At 36.5% G+C, this 14,818-nt stretch overlaps 1 pseudogene; it reads right to left on the reverse strand.

The window, feature by feature from the left end:
• Positions 1 to 2,415: 2,415 nt before the first annotated feature.
• On the reverse strand, positions 2,416 to 3,625 carry LOC129516668 (heterogeneous nuclear ribonucleoprotein A1-like; annotated as a pseudogene).
• Positions 3,626 to 14,818: the final 11,193 nt, after the last annotated feature.

Here is a 14,818-nt window from a genome sequence, read left to right on the forward strand (position 1 = left end):
AGACAAGGAAGGCAAACAAATCTAATAGGTTGTTACTTACCTGGTCACTGTTTGGTATCTAAGACTGCATGATATTGTCAGACTGTCTTTTGAGAAGACAGCTTCTTTCCAAGATAGGTTATCTAGAGAAGAAGACAACTAATTTTCAGGATAGGTTATCTGGAGAAGAAAGAAGGAAAAATAAAATTCCCTTCCACCTTTTAGTTGTGTATGTAAGCGGGTCTTGCTATATCAAACCTCAATAAGCCTGCCTTCCTGGGGCAGGAAACAAGGCCGCATGGTTGATACATGAGGCAAAGCATTGTTAAGCTCTGCTTGCAGGTGACTGGCTAGTATTCATGCAGTGTTCAATGATTGCAGAAGCCTTTGGGCCAAGGACAAATAGGCAAAATCCCTGGAAGCTCATTATCTCTGACTAGTTGGTGCATATAGTTTCATATAATGTGAAGCTATCCTAATCAGTTCTTGAAAATAAGAGCACTGGGCCTCAAAATTTTTCCCAAGACAACTAAGAAGTTAACAGAGTTGGGGTTTGTATCCAGGTGTGATCTAATGTGTATGCTTAACCCCTCATCCTTCATATAAAAATGTGTGTTGATAAATGCCTACTATGTGTTGCTGATTTCTACTCTGCATCATAAATTCCTGTGTCCTACATATTGTTTGACATTCCACTGGAGATCTGATGTATCAAAGTTCACCATCATTGAATTTCACTGACCTTCCCTGCAAAAGATCCCTTCTCTAATGCTTCCCATTCCAATATAATAAAATATTCCATATACTGCCTGATCCAGTAAACCTGGAAGGCTCTTGCTTTCCTTTCCAAAATCTAATCAATGACATGTAGAAAATGCTAATATTTTAAAGCACTTACCACATTGTTTGGGACTACCCTAAATTCCTTATAGTGATCACCTTCAAGATTGATAGCAAATTAATAAGGCAGTATGTTTATCTTCATTATTCAGATAAAGAAGGCCATCTGCCTATTCTTCATAGGTAGAAAATGATAAAGCTCAGGTAGAAACACTGGCACCAAGGTTCTGTTATAGAGGCTAATCAAAGCTACTCAAAATCCTTTGATTCTCCTAAAAGGCTCTTGAATCCAACTACTTTAATCAATGCCCATGATCAATGACCCAGTCTAAGTCATCATCTTCCTAAGCTTCTACAGCAGCTCTTAGCTAATGCCTCATTTATCCAATCTCCTTTCCAGTCTACTCTCTACATCTCAATCAACAGTTTTTAAAATACAGATATGAGTGTCTCTTTCTACATATAATCAAAGGCTTTTCAGTGCCCTTAAAACAAGACCAAACTCCATTAACATTGCTCACAGTGGACTTAACATTCCAGATGTGGCTTATCTCTACTTCTCATTCTCCAGAATTCTCTTCAATCTAAAGATGATAACCAGGCTCAAATTGTTTGTTCCTCAAATATACTACATGGATGATAATACTATGTGCTCTACGTGCAGCATCCTATCCTATTTCCACCACTCCCATACACCTATTTTTTTATGGTTTGTTCCAGTAATCCTTAAACTTTATCAGTAAAGACTTATCTCAGAAAAAGTATCCTCCTAAAACTCTTAGCTCCATATATCTCTATCATATTTGTAACCCTAACTTTGTTTAGTATCCATATTCTCTGCTGGCCTCTACCCTAAGAGTTTAGAGCCTATGTCTACCTCGTTCTTTATGCTTCATTGCTACCACAGTACTGGGTATAGAAAAGTCTGACGCATGTGCAAATATACAAATGTGTACATGCAACCACATGCATGCACAAATGCACAGGAGTGCTTACACAATCCAATAAAGTTACATGGTTTGATATATATACTCAACTGGAAGACAAATGGGGATAAAGCTTGATTGGATATCTGTTAACAAGACATTTTATTAAACTGACATTAGAAAATCAGCTTAATACAAGATGCTCTTAACTTGTCATTCTTAAATATTTTGTTGCCTGATGGTGGTTTCTCTATATTCAGGATCCTTCTGATTGCAAGTATACCACTGAGTTCTGTCCACCTCCTGTAAATTCCCCTATGTTGATAGGTATTAAAGTAAATATGTTCTTTCTTTCTTCTTTTTTTTTAAAGACACATTTATTCAGTGTCTTGATCAGACTATTACATTTAGCAATCAACAGCATGGGTGCAAAAAAAAAAAATCTACATTAAAACCCTTTGTTGGAATGCTTTATACTTTCCACAGAACAGAAACTAAAATAATCTGTTATACAATTAGTCACAAATATAGTCCTTGAGTTTTTTGCCCATACACATGAGTATTGTCTAAAACATGTAGCAGTTTGTAGCAGCTAGGCCCTGCCATCACTGTGCTTGGCTGAGTTCACAAATCTGTTGTAACCTGTAGCTTCCCTATCACTTTTCTGGCTCTCCTCTCCTGCTAAGCTTTGTTTCCTGGCAGTAATTAAAACCTTCTGCCACTGCCATAGCTGCTGCTGTTGCTGGAACCGCCATAGCCACCTTGGTTTCGTGGTTTGGCAAAGTATTGGCCTCCACCACCATAGGGGCCAGAGTTTCTGCCTCCAAAATTTCCTCCTTTCATGGGTCCAAAATTTGAGGATTGATTGTTGTAATTGCCAAAATCATTATAGCTTCCGCCACCTCCAAAGTTGCTTCCACTACCACCGCCATAGCTGCCTCCGCCTCCTCCATTTTTTAGATGTCATAGCTGCCACTCCCGCCATAGCCACTGCCCTGGTTTCCATAACCCTGTCCACCACTTCCATAGCCTCTGCTTCCTCCAGAGTAACCAGGGCCGCCTCCTCCATAACCACCGTCATTACCAAATCCGTTATAGCCATCCCCACTGCCACGGTATCCACCACCACCTCAACTGCCACGGAAGCCATCTCAACCACTGAAGCTCCCTCCATGACCAAAGTTGTCATTCCCACCAAAACCACCTCCATGACCACCACCAAAGTTTCCAGAACCACTTCAGCCTCTTTGGCTGGATGAAGCACTAGCCATCTCTTGCTTCGATAGGACTTTCCTCACTTCACAGTTGTGGCCATTCACAGTATGTTTTTTTTGTTGTTGTTGTTTTGTTTTGTTTTTGTTTTGTTTTGTTTTGTTTTTAGTATGGTATTTTTGAATGACAATCTTGTCTACAGAGTTGTGGTCATCAAAGGTCACAAAAGCAAAACCTCTCTTTTTACCACTGCCTCAGTCAGTCATGATCTCAATCACTTCAATTTTCCCATACTGTTCAAAATAATCTCTTAGATGATGTTCTTCAGTGTCTTCTTTAATGCCACCAACAAAAATCTTTTTCACAGTTAAGTGGACACTGGGTCTTTGAGAATCTTCTCAGGATTCAACCCTCTTTGGTTCCATGACTCTTCCATCCACCTTGTGCAGCCGAGCGTTCATGGCCACGTCGACCTCCTCCACGGTGGCCTACATGACGAACCCAAAGCCTCTGGAGCGCTTGGTTTTGGGGTCTCTCATTACCACACAGTCCGAAAGCATCCCCCATTGCTCAGAATAGCTCCTCGGACTCTCATCGGTTGTTTCGAAGCTCAAACCTCCAATGAAGAGCTTCCGCAGCTGCTCGGGCTCTTTGGGAGACTCTGACTTAGACAAGATGGTGGTGGGAGGGGAGACTTCAACGATGCTTACTTGGTGGCATCCAGGGGCAGAAAAAAAGCTAAAGTAAATATGTTCTAATAAGCTTCTGATGCTGTATTTTAAATCTAAAACATCTTAAATGAGGAACACTTAATTTTAAACATTAACTAAAACCTCCACTGATTTAGGCATCCAAGATCCAACTTTTTTATTTAGCACCAAAAAGTATGACTTTTTTAGCATATAAATGGAACTCTTTATTGCACGCTAAAGAAAGTATAAAAAATGTATGAAAGTAATTTTCACATATTAAAATGAGAACACTTTGAAGTAAACACAATTATCTCAGTATTGTTGCTAAATATTTTAATGATATTTCATTGGTATGAATTCTAAATATTGTTATCAGAGCATAAATCCAGATGCTTTATCTAATTAAAAGTCAATACTTTAAAAATCCTGTTCCAGTGCAGGTAATTCTAAGAAAAAAAAACTTTCCCTTCAGTCTACATATAATGACAAAGTAACCAATCCATTCTACAAAATTTTAATTTGGTCTGTGTCTCTCTGCATTCAGTACAGCATGCTGTGCTTTATTGGTAAAAATACATCTTAAAACAGTGACTTCTAAATTTTGATTGCAATAGTTTGTTTATCTTAGATAAAAATAAAGGAAGTTGTATTTTTTGTAGGGTTTTTAAGGAATGCTAATTTTAAGCACTTCCAGAAAATCAAAATATTTAAATATGAAGTATAAATTTAACTCCATCTTTATTTGTAATAACACAAATTGCTTCTGAATGCTACTATTAAAACTTTCTATGAAATTCCCTCTCCCACCCCATCCTGATTTGACTACAATAACTATTTGCTGGTTTTTCTTTTTAAATTCCAGTTAACTTATATTAATTTTAGGTGTATAATAGTGCTTCAACATTTCCATGCATCACCACAAGTGCCCTCCTAAATCCCTATCACCTATATGACCCATCTCCTTACCTACTACCCCTCTGGTTACCATTGGTGTGTTCTCTATAATTGAGTCTGTTTCTTGGTTTATCTCCCCCTCCCAACTTGCTCACTTGTTTCCATATAAGTGAAATCCTATGGTATTTCTCTGACTTATTTCACTTAGCATATATTATACTCTCTAGCTCCATCCATGTTGCAAATAGCAAGATCTCATTCTTTTTCATCGCTGAATATTGGGTGTATCACATCTTCTTTACCCATTATTCAATCAATGAAGACTTCGATTGCTTCCATATCTTGACTATTGAAAATACAGCTGTAAACATAGAAGTGCATATATCTCTTTGAATCGTTTTTGTATTCCTTGGGTAAATATCCAGTAGTGCACTTGCTGGATTGTAGAGTAGCTCTATTTTTAACTTTGTGAGGAATCTCTGTACCATTTTTCACAGAAGCTGCACCAGTTTGCAGTCCCATCAGTGCACAAGGGTTCTTTTTTTCCACATCCTCACTAACACCTTTTTCTTGTGGTGTTAATTTTAGCCATTCTGCCAAGTGTGAAGTGATAGTGTAGTTTAGATTTGCATTTCTCTGATAAGTGATGATCGTCTTTTTACGTGTCTGTTGACCATCTCTATGTCATCTTTGAGGAAATGTCTGTTAATGCCTTTGCCCATTTTTTAATTTGAGTATTTTGGGGGATGTTTTATAAGTCTGTCTTTTCTGTTTTTCTTGATACAAGTCTTGTCCCTTTCTAATCCTTTCTAGTCCCCATTTGCCCTGTCCTACAGTGCAACCTTGACCATATCACTTGATGCATTTAAACTAATTGATGATTCCTGTATGAATATAACAAATTTAAACTTCTTCTTTTTTTAAAGATTTATTTATTTTTATTTTTTTTAATTTTTATTTATTTATGATAGTCACACACACACAGAGAGAGAGGCAGAGACACAGGCAGAGAGAGACACAGGCTCCATGCACCGGGAGCCCGACGTGGGATTCGATCCTGGGTCTCCAGGATCGTGCCCTGGGCCAAAGGCAGGCGCCAAACCGCTGTGCCATCCAGGGATCCCAAATTTAAACTTCTTAATATGGCTTGAGAGGTCTTTCATAAACTTTTCACTCCTTCTGAGTATAGCTTACCAGGAACTTAATACAACCTTGGTAAAGGTGGGATAATCCAGCAATGGTGAATCTTGTTGGGGGGGGGGGTCCATTTTACCCAGGCTCATGGCTAAATCTTTTTTCTAAGCTCTTGGTCACATGAGGACTATAGCATCTCTAGTTATCTTGTCCTTTTATGACCCCATCTGAAGGAATAAGATACAGTTTCTTTTCATGTCTCCCTTACCAGGGGGAAACTTTTTTTATGGAAGCCATATACCCCATTCTCCCAGCAGAATTGCCTTTAAGTTTCATTGATCAGGACAGGGTAATATACCCACTCCTAAACCAGTTACTGGAAGTAATTAGTTTAAACATGAATACTTGGATCAGTTTTGACTGACCGATTGATTCTCTGGAGTGTTAGAGAAACCTACCTCTCCTGAATATATTATTACCTGAACAAAATTGGGGTTAAATCTATTTGACAGTAATGAGGAATGGATATTGGTATGCAAATAATGGTGTTTCCCAAATCCTCTTACTTTCTGAAAGTTTGGCAACTGGCTCATTTGTCCTCACAGTCCCTTCCTTTGCTTTGTTGTTCATTTTCCATTCCTTCAAATCTACAATGTCCAGTGTTCTTATTTTATGTATTTTAATAAGTAAAGAGAATAAGTCTTCAATTACACATCACTGTTCCATTTTGAATAAGCACATCTTAGGTACGAACTCTAGTGAGGAAGAGCTCATTATAAATATTTTATTCCAGTCACATTAAAACCCTAAAAGTATAGATTACTGTTAATAGAATGCTTTTTTTTTTAAGGCTTTGACTCATGATCTTGCTGTATCGATATATACGTATTCTACATCTCGTTTTTACTGCTGCATTGGAAGCTGCCAGATTGTCTCTAAGGAGTCTTCCCTAACTTACATTTGGGTCTCCCTATTTCATGCTTCCAAAACACACTAGACATATTTTTGTTGCCATTGTCAAGAAGATCTTTATAAAATCAGAAATGACATGTACTGTTTTAGGGTATATTTCTGTTAATTTTTAAAATGTAATATACAAATTTTGAGATTTGTAGAAGATGCACATCAGTTCCAGTTCTCTTGACTGCACAACTTAACCAAAAACATCTGTTACTTTTTGTTAACATTTTGTTGATCCATACTACCTGAACACAAACCGTATAATACCAGTACTTGCCAACGCTAAAAATAGTGATTTGAAGAGGACTGTTGAATAATTCATGTGTCTCCCATTAAAAACCTTAAACTCATTATTTTTATAGTAGCTGTCCTAGGTTATGGCAATCCAAACAGTAGAGGTACGATGTTGTTAGCATTTGTTAATGGCTATTACTGGAATTCCTTACCCTATATGCCAGAATTCTTCTTTCACTATTATACTTCTTTTAGGTGTTTGATATCCTTTTTTGAACTGTAACAAGATAACTGTACTGAGTGTTATAACATTGACAAAAATAGCAAAACCTGCACCATATAGTACAAAAACCATGTGAATATGTCAAGTGCTCTACACATACTAGCTTATCTCATCTCTGCACAACATTCTTAAAATAAGTATTTATTCACATTTTAAAGCACACTGAGGCAATTTACCTGAAGTCATACAAGTTAGTAGTTTAATCAGGATTCAAACCAGAGGATAATAAATGCCTCAGGAACTAAGTTATATATTTAGTTCCAGAAAGACCATGAAAAAGTCTTTATGTCACCTACCTAAAGAAAAAGAAGCTTGGAAAAGAACATACTTTTCTTTTGACCTTTGGTACTTAATAAAGGCAATTTATTTGATACTTCCAAATGTGTATACCTTCAATGACTCCACATTACTTTGAGGTTAAAATGCAAATTCTTACAGGGCATTCAAGACGACCCATAATATGACCTCATCCACCTTTCTCAGGATTATCTCTAGTTGTCTTTGTGAGGGTAATGTGAGGTAATATGAAGCCTAGACTTTAGTTTTTGATCTGAGGTAAATCACTGCTAGACTATACTCTAGTTCTGTCCCACCGATACATTAAGTTTTGTCTCCCCTATATTCTCATCTGTGAAAGGAAATGATCCCTACTACATCTTAGGTAACTGGAAGATTATATATAAGAACTTCATCTTTTTCTGACCCCTTCCAAGCAATCGATGCCCAGCCATGCTCCTGAGGGCAAGTGCACTCGCATGGTTTAGCGTCCATTTCTAAGATAGCAGTCTATCCTCAGCAGTGTCCCCTGAAGCACTCTGACAACCTCTTTATCCCATATTAGGTCTCTTATGAAATACTAGTGTTTCCTACCTAAACCACTTAAATGACCATTCTGTAATTGCTTGTCCTATTTCCCTATAAGTTAATTTCTGTCTTTAACTTCTCACTTTTTTATTCATGATTTAATAACTATTGTAATCCTTGTGGTCTGGATATAGAGTGATTGTGAAATCTTAAGCATGCTAACAAAATGATATATTGACAGCATTTTCCTTGTACATATTTTGCTATGCTGTAATCTTGCCTTTAAAATCCATCGAATTTACAGTTGTCTCTGAAGGAAGAAATTGCAAGGCACTCACCTTTAGCTTGAGACCATGTGAATCACCTTTTTAAAGACATACAGGGGATCCCTGGGTGGCTCAGTGATTTAGCACCTGCCTTCGACTCCAGAACGTGATCCTGGAGTCCTGAGATGGAGTCCCACATCAGGCTCCCTGCATGGAGCCTGCTTCTCCCTCTGCCTGTCTCTCTCTCTCTCTCTCTCTCTCTCTGTCTCTCTCATGAATGAATGAATGAATGAATGAATGAATAAAATCTTTAAAAAAAATTCAATCCCCCCACCTTCCTTGAGTTTGCAGCTAGAAACTGGCACCCTGAAAAGAGGGAGTGTGTAAATTTGAAATTGTACGTGTATGAATGATAAATGATATTACTTTACATACACTTTATTCATTAGAAGGAGTTCATATCTAAAGTAGGATCATTTTGTCGAACTAAAAGTACAAATCAGTGTATGATATAATGGTGAAAACAATATAGGCCAATGGAAGACTGATTATGTATTACAATGACTATAGTCAATAAATATCTAGTATCACAATATTTGACACTGTAAGTACTAAACACATATTAACCTCATTCAGTATTATCAAAGCTAAGATAATACTATTTCTCTGATTTTTTTTAATGCACAAGAAAACTAAGGCATAAATATCAACCAAATTACTCAAGACTAAAATGATACAAAGTGATGGAGAGAAGAATTACAGCATTAAGGACACCTGAGGGGCTCAGTGGTTGAGCATTTGCCTTTGGCTCTGGTCATAATCCCAGGATCCTGTGATCGAGTTCAGCATCAGGCTCCCCACAGCGAACCTGCTTCTCCCTCTGCCTAGTCTCTGCCTTTTTCTCTGTGTCTCTGAGTAAATAAAATCTTTTAAAAATTACAATATTAAATGTGGGTTTGATTTTTACACATACCCAGAAATACTAAATGTCATCCTATATATACTACTTAGATTGTTATGGTCCATAAAGGAAAGTATAATTGAAGAAAAATGACAAAAAATACTATATAACTTATAGGTTATATTTTATATTATCTGTTTAGCCAGGAAGCACAGTCCACTTTTAATTTTATCACACAAAATTATTTTAGATTTTACAATCTCAAATCTGAGGAAGGTGTAGGCCTATTGTGTTAGGTACTTATGCAAGAATATATGTGTGATTATAAGTGACTGTATGATCCAGGATATCAGCATATCAATCCACCCACTAGAATGTAGCCTCTATGTGGGCAGGTAACTTCAGTTCTTCAATATTGTAGCTACATTGCTTAGACAAGTGCTCAAAACATAATAAACATTCAAAAAGCGTGTGAATGAATTTTTTTAGATTTTATTTATTTATGAGAAACACACAGAGGCAGAGGTATAGGCAGAGGAAGAAGCAGGCTCCCTGTAGGCAGCCCAATATCAGACTCCATCCCAGGACTCCATGATCATGCCCTAACCTGAAGGTGGGTGCTCAACCACTGAGTCACCCAGGTGCCCCATGAATGTCTGAATTTATGCATTTCCCCCCTACCATTTCCTCTAAAGTCCCATAGAACCTTAATAATGCAAGGTACTATACTATACTGGTTAAAAGTATGCATTTCATAGTACTACACTAATTTACTAAAACCATAGAAAATACAACAGACCAGGTTTAGAAGTATTAGGTTATTAAAGGAAGCAGAGGCTGAGAGTAGATTATACAAAGGTCTAAGTGTCTGAAGGCCACATTTGGAGAGGAGTATATTCAAATATTTGTTGAGAAGTAGAGAAAATAGAAGGCTTATTTTGGCTGTGACTGGTCATTGCTCAAATAATGGTTAGAACATGTATGTTATCTACTGAGATGTATTTTTAAGTACTTATGGACTCAACAAATTAAAGCCTGACTTACAAGCCTACGATCCTGTCATGCTACATGGCTTACCAATAACCACTAATACTTATTAAATGTTCTCTTTAATCATCATGCTAACTAGTTTGTATGCATCTTATTTAATCTCCAAAACAGAACAGAAAAAGTGCTACAAAGTATTGTGGGACCCAGGAAATCTAACAAAAATCCCCTACCCCTGGACAAGCAGAGCAGGACTAACTCCATTTTGTGCTACACCCGCCATCTCATGTAAACCCCCCCACACGACCTGCCTATTGTTTAAGGCACTCCCTCACCCTAGTTTAACTATTAAGCACACCTTATCAGAAACTAGCACACATAGGAATGCAGGACCTCTGACCTTTAACCGCCAAGGAATGAAAACCCCTCTTTTGCCTGCCAAACCTGCATGCCAATTCTAACCAGAATAATAGGCTAGTTCAAATGGTCACTATAAGGTGAATCGTAATTCAATTGGCCACCTGCGTGTGGACCCACATGACTGTGCAACTTTCTGTGTATGTTACAATCTCATTGGCCACTGGCCCCTATAACACTGCTGTGCTTCTTAGTCTCGGGGTCCAAGTCCCTGCTCTGCTGTATGGCGTATACTTGGACCCGAGCTCGAGCTTGTAAATAAACCCTCATGTACTTGCATCAGCATTGGCTCCTTGGTGGTTTCTCGGATTTGCAATCTTGGGCACAACAGTATCATTTATCTTTTATAAGAGAAGAAACCAGGATTTAGAAATTTGGGATGGATTTGAGAGTCTAGGATCTAAGCTAGTGCTTCTCAAGATTTTTTTTTTCCCTAGTTTTCCTGATGTAACTTACAAATAGCACTATATAAGTTGAAGGTGTACACCATAATGATAGGACTGCCTTCGATTATGAAATGATCACCATTATCTATTTAACATTCATCTCAAAGATAAGATTTTTTTCCTTGTACTCACAACTCTTGAAATCTACTCAACTCCCAAATATACACACATCAGTGTGATAGAACTCATGTTTGTACATCTCTGATACTTAAAACTGGAAGTCTGTACATTTTGACCATCTTTATCCACTTACCTGCTACCTAACTCTGATAACAGATCTGATGTTTTTCTAAGTTTGCTGCTTACAAAATTCCACATATAAGTGGGATGATTTAGTATTTCTCTGACTTCACTTGGCATAATTCCCTTAGGTCTATTCATGTTGTTGGAAATAGCAGGATTTCTTTTTGTATGTCTGAATTACTCATTTTGTATCCCATCTTTATTCATCCATTGATGGGGCAGCTTGTTTCCTAGGTCTTGGCTTTTGTACACGATGCTATGATGACGGGCTGCAGATATCTTTGAAATAGTTCTCATTTTTTTGGGTATATTCCCAGAAGTAGAATTACTGGCTCATATGGCAGCTCAATTTTTGAGTAACCTCCATACAGTTTTCCATAGAAGCTATACCAAATTAATCTCACCAACAGTGGGATTCTCTACATATTGGCAGCACGTCATACCTTTTAAAATGCTTCGATTGGGATTTGCCTTTCTCGTGACTAGTGATAATGAGTACCTTTTCATGCACCTGTTGGCCATTGGCCATTTGTATATCTTATTTGGAAAAATATTCAGATCCTCTACTCACTTCTAATTGGATTATTTGGGGTTATTTTTGCTATTGTATGAGTTCTTTACATACTTTGGATATTAACCACTTATCAGATACATGGTTTACAAATGTTTTTCCATTCCATAGTTTGTCTTTTCACTTTGTTGATCATTTCCTTTGCTGTGCAGAAGCTTTTTAGTTTAATGTTGTCCTGCTTATTTTTGTGTTCCTTATGCCTTAGATGTCCTATGCAAAAACTCATTGCCAAGACCCATATTAAGAAGCTTTCTTCCTGTATATTCATCTAGGAGTTTTGGTCTTAAATTAACTTAAAATGGATTAAACAAATGTTTGTGAGTGGTGTAAGATAGGAGTCAAGTCTCAATCTTTAATATGAGTACCAGTTTTACTGGAACCATTTATTGAAGAGAATTTTTTCTCCACTAAGTATTGACTCCCAAATAGTGAGTCTATATGTGTAGCTTTATTTTTGGGATTTCTGTTATTTTGCATTGGTCTATGTATCTGTTTATATACCAGTCTATACTGTCTTATACCACTGTCATATTATGTATCTGTTTTAATATCAGCACTATACTGGATGTATGTATGTGTATGTATGTAGTGTGTGTGTGTGTGTGTGTGTGTGTGTGTGTATACCTTGAAATTAGGAATTATGCTACCTCCAAGTTCTTCTTTCTCAGGATTATTTCATTTGGTATCTTCTTTGTTTCCATGTGAACTTGAAAATTTTTCTTTTTTCTTGTTTTTAAGGCCATCAGAATCTTAAAGATTGCATTGACTCTATAGGTGGTTTTGGGTAGTATGGATATTTTAATATTTTAACGATATTCTTTCAATTCATAAATGTGGGATAGTTTTGCATTTATGTGTATTTGACTTTTTTATCAGTGTCTTACAATTATCAGTATAGGGATATTTCATGTTCTTGGTTAGCTTTATTCTTAAGTACACTATTTCTGATACTGTTATAAATGGGATCCTTTCTTTTTCAGATATTTACTATTTAAAAATGCTACTGATTTTTCTATGTCCATTTTTGTATCTTGCAACTATACTGAATTCATTGATTACATCTAACTTTTTTTGATGGAATATTTAGAATTTTCTCCATAAAATGTCCCATAAAAAAAACAAATTTCTCTTTCCAATTTTGTTGCCTTTTCTTGTCTGATTGCCCTGGCTTAGAATTCCAGTACTATGTTGATTAGGAAGGGTGAGAGTGGATACTCTTGTCTTGCTTCTGATCTTAAAAGAGAGGCTTTCAAGTTTTCACTTGAGTTGTGATGTCAGTGCTTCTCAAGCTTTAATGTATGTACAAGTCATCTAAAAGTTTTGGAAGATACAGGCCTGGGGTGGTAACTCAGATTCTATATTTTACTAATGTTTCAGCTGTTGCTAGTCCTTCTAGTAGGAAGGCTCTACATTACCATAATCCATCCATGGGTTTAATGACAGATGGGTATGTATTCCAGAAATTTATTTGCAATAAAGGCAATTGAAAATATAAATACTTTAAGAGTCTCGGTTAAATTCAGATAGAGTCAACCAAGGTTCCTCAATAACCAGGCTATTCAATGATATGGGATAGAGATATTGCCCAAACTTCAATGTCACTTACATTTGTGTCCTGAATTATATACTAGTCTCAATGTCAGGAATAGACTATTAATTCTTTGCACAGGAATTTTAATATTGAAGTATTTTCAAACCTGAGATGCTAATTTGGTATCAAAATTAAATGGAAATTTAAAATCAGAGCAGTATTTACTTTTCTTTCCCCAACATGTATTTTTTCTCCTGGTCAGTTTATATTTTCATTTGTGTAGATGATGAATAATTTTTAAATGTTTGCATTATGAATTTATTTGGTCCTATGCAGTGGTTTCTTGTTGTATATACAGGTGTATACCTTTCATAACCATTATAGAATTTATCAGTTTGTGACAGAATGGTTTCTGAACTAAAACACAGATCTGCCAACAACTTATATAATTGACAGAGCATTGTCTTAAAATTAACAGTTCAAGTTAGCTAGATCAAATTTTGATTCTCATTGCCTTCTAAGACTGAAAATGGACTAAAAATAAAATTCCCAATCACCTATTTTTATAAACTCAAATAATTAGAAAAGATAGCATCATAACAATGAATAATAAAACACACTTTCCACAATTGAAATAAGGTATGACATTTTTTTTAATGCATTATTTGACAGAGAATGAGAGTGTGAGAGCATGACAGGAGAGGATCAGAGGGAGAGGCAGACTCCCTGCTGAATGTGGAGCCCAATGTGGTATCTGATCCTGGGACCCTGGGATCATGACCTGAGCGAAGGATAGATGCTTAACCTACTGAGAAAACCAGGCATGTCATTTTTTATTTTGTAAGTGATATTTTGCTTTACTTCCTCAAAATACCTTATTTTTCTATTGAAATATCAACTGTAAAATTTTAACCATATTTTCTTCAAAGAGATCTACATATATTCACTACTACTGTAACTCCTAATACTGCTGATCATTAGGATAGAATTCTTTTTTTTTTTTTTTTTTTTTTTGTGGAGTACATAATAGGTCTATGTCCTCAGGTTAAGATTTTTGTTAAATGTTAGAACAGCAAATTCACATTGTTAAAGAATGGGTTTGTATTTTCTCTGGGACATCATAAACTGCCTTAACTATTAAAATTCTTTATTTTTTTAAAGATTTTATTTATTTATTCATAAGAGACTCAGAGAGAGAGAGGGGCAGAGACACAGACAGAAGGAGAAGCAGGCTCCATGCAGAGAGCCTGATGTGGGACTCAATCCCGGGTCTCCAGGATCACGCCCTGGGCTGAAGTTGGTGATAAACCACTGAGCCACCTGGGCTGCCCCTATTAAAATTCTTTAAAAGGTCACTTTTTTCAACTAGTTTCTATTTGCTAGCTGTTGAAATAAGCTAAAGAATTCTGGAATTAAAATGTTTAAAGTCCAAAACAAAATCCAAAGTCCTTCTTTATGAAGAGTATAACATGAGATGGGGCCTATTTCTTTGACTATA

Source organism: Nyctereutes procyonoides, unplaced genomic scaffold, assembly GCF_905146905.1.
Source record: "Nyctereutes procyonoides isolate TBG_1078 unplaced genomic scaffold, NYPRO_anot_genome, whole genome shotgun sequence".
Taxonomy (NCBI): Eukaryota; Metazoa; Chordata; class Mammalia; order Carnivora; family Canidae; genus Nyctereutes; species Nyctereutes procyonoides.